Genomic DNA, 2,856 nt, shown 5'->3' on the forward strand with positions numbered 1-2,856 from the left:
CAACACTGCATGGAACATTTTCCAAAATAGACCAATTTTTTATTGTGAAAATACTGTACAGAGGTGTTACAATTACGTGAGCAAGACAAAGAGTACATTTCTCATAAAGCATTGTAGCCTCCTCCTTTGTTTCCCCTTGCCATCCCATCCTTCCTCTTTTCCACCACCCAAACCTTCTCCCCCCACCAAAATTGTAAAGTTCGTTTTTGACATAATGACTTGTACGTCTCCTTACAATGGGTCCACCTGTATGCCTATTTAAACGATTTGTTTTTTCGCTTCCCCTCCACAAATGATAACAACATCAAATACTGTGAAAGCAGGGGTTATACAGTGGGGGAGACACATACAAAGCAACAAAAATAATCTTATAAATGTGTTAGAAACAATTGCATGAAAGAAAAAAGAACATTTGAATACATATCTTAGGGTTCATTTCCCTGACATCAACTTATCTGACCTTTTCTGTTTGACTCAGACATATACTAGTTATTACAAATAGAGGAAACCATGGGATCTATGTTTCTTTGGGCCTGGCTTACTTCAATTAATACAATTTTTCCCAAGTCTTTCCATTTCCTAACAAATGGGGCAATGCCATTCTTTCTGATGGAGGCATAGAATTCCATTGTGTATATATACCACACTTTCTTGATCCATTCATCTGCTGAGGGGCATCTGGTTGGTTCCATATCTTAGCTATGGTAAATAAGGCTGCAATAAACATAGGTGTGCTGGTAACTTTCTTGTAGTTTTGTTTGTGAACATTTGGTTAAATGCCCCAACGTGGGATTGCTGGGTCATAGGGGAGCTCTATGTGGAGTCTTTTGAGGAAACTCCATACTACTTTCCAAAGTGGTTGTACAAGTTTATACTCCCACCAACAATGCAGTAAGGTTCCCATCTGTCCACATGCCCTCCAGCCTCTGTTATTAGAGTTCTTGATTCTAGCCATTCTAACTTGGGTGAGGTGATATCTCAATGCTGTTTTGATTTGCATTTCTTTTATGGGTAGAGCGGTTGAGCATTTCTTCATGTGTTTATTGGCCATCCTTTCCTTTTCAGAGAAGTTTCTCTTTAAATCTTTAGCTCAATTATTCACTGAGCAGTTTTTTCTTTGAAGGTTTGTTGTTGGGGGGTTTAATTTTTTGAGTTGCAGGTATATTTTAGATATGAGACCCTTGTCTGTATATGGCTAGTGAAGACCTTCTCCCAATCTGTGGGGTTTCTATGATCTTGCTAGCTATGTCCTTTGCCATGCATAAGCTATGCATTTTCATGTAGTAGCATTTGTCCAACCCTTCTTAGATTTGTTGTGTTTCTGGGTCGCTATTAAGAAAATTTTGGTCTGTGTCTTTGGATCTATGTGGGATTTGAGGGAAAATAGTGTTTCTTGGATAAATTTGGGTGCTCCATTGTTTTGCGAATAGATATTTAGAATTGTAATATCCTCCTGAAGGAGAGATCCCTTAATTAGTATGTAGTGACCTTCTTTATCTTTTTTCACTAATTTTAATTTGAAGTCTATTTTATCTGATATTAGGATTGCAACTCCCGCCTGGTTATGGGGGCCATTTGCTTGGTAGATTTTGTTTCAACCTTTCACATTGACAATGTGTTTGTTTTTACGGGAAGATGTGACTCCTGAAAGGAGCAGATAGAAGGATGTTGCTTTTTAATCCAACTAGACAGTCTATGTCATTTAATTGGAGAGTTTAGTCCGTTAATGTTGAGATAGGACTGAGGTATTTGGGAGTTGCTGCCATTTCATCCACCTTCTTGGGGGCTGCGGCAACTTGATTCTTCCTATGGTTCTTGGATTCTCAGTTCGGTTGCTGTTGCTTGGCCTTTATTGTGATCTAGTTGGTTATGAAAGAGAGTTTATCTGGGTACAGTATTCTTGGTTGATAGTTGTTTGTCGTTAGGGCATGGCATACATCATTCCAGGCTCTTCTGGCATTAATTGTCTCTGCTGAGAAATCTGAGGTGATTCTAATTGGTTTCCTTTTATAGGTGATTGAGCTTTGCTCCTTGACAGTTTTAAGGAACTTTTCCTTCCTCTGAATTGATCCTGTGTGGATTATAATGTGACAATGGCATGTCCTATTCTGGTCTGCTCTATTTGGTGTTCTAAAAGCTTCTTGTATCTGAATAGTGCTATCTTTTTGCGTATTTGGTAAGTTCTCTGCTAGGATCCTGTTAAACAGATTTCCTAGACCATTAACTTCTGTCTCTACACCCATTTGGCTCAGACTAGCCCTTCTGATGTTGTCTTCCAAGTGTTGAATAGCTCTATCATATTTCTTGGATTTGTCTTGGATGGTCGTATGTTCTTTCTCTATAATATCTAGGCTGTCTTCAATCCCTGAATTTTGATCTTCAGCATGGTCCAACCTACTATCAAGTCTTTCTACTTTTTTATTTCTTTTCCTTCTAGTTGGTCGGCTTTGATGGCTTCACATTCTTTGTTGGAGCTTTGTTTTAGATCTTGTATGGACTTCTTTACATCCTTAATTTGGTGTTCAGCATTTATTCTCAAATCACTTAGTTGATTGGTTATGGTTTCCTTGGACTCCCATTCCTTCTGTTGGGTTCCGTTCAGCATTCCCTTTTGTGGCCTCCCTGACTTGTTTGAACTCTCTGTTTATGGCTTCCTTGAATGCCTTTAGTGCTCTTCCTGTATTCTCATCCCACTCTCTCAATTTCTCTATTACTTTTTGATTAGCTTCTTCACATTCATGCAGTTCCTGTAGTTCTCTTTGAGTGTTTTCAGCCTGCTCACACCATTCATGAGTTTCTCTTTGACTGATCCCAGCCTGCTCACGCAATTCCTTTATTTCTCTTTAAGTGTTCTCA

Source organism: Dipodomys spectabilis, unplaced genomic scaffold, assembly GCF_019054845.1.
Source record: "Dipodomys spectabilis isolate Male_0828 unplaced genomic scaffold, ASM1905484v1 ptg000033l, whole genome shotgun sequence".
Taxonomy (NCBI): domain Eukaryota; kingdom Metazoa; phylum Chordata; class Mammalia; order Rodentia; family Heteromyidae; genus Dipodomys; species Dipodomys spectabilis.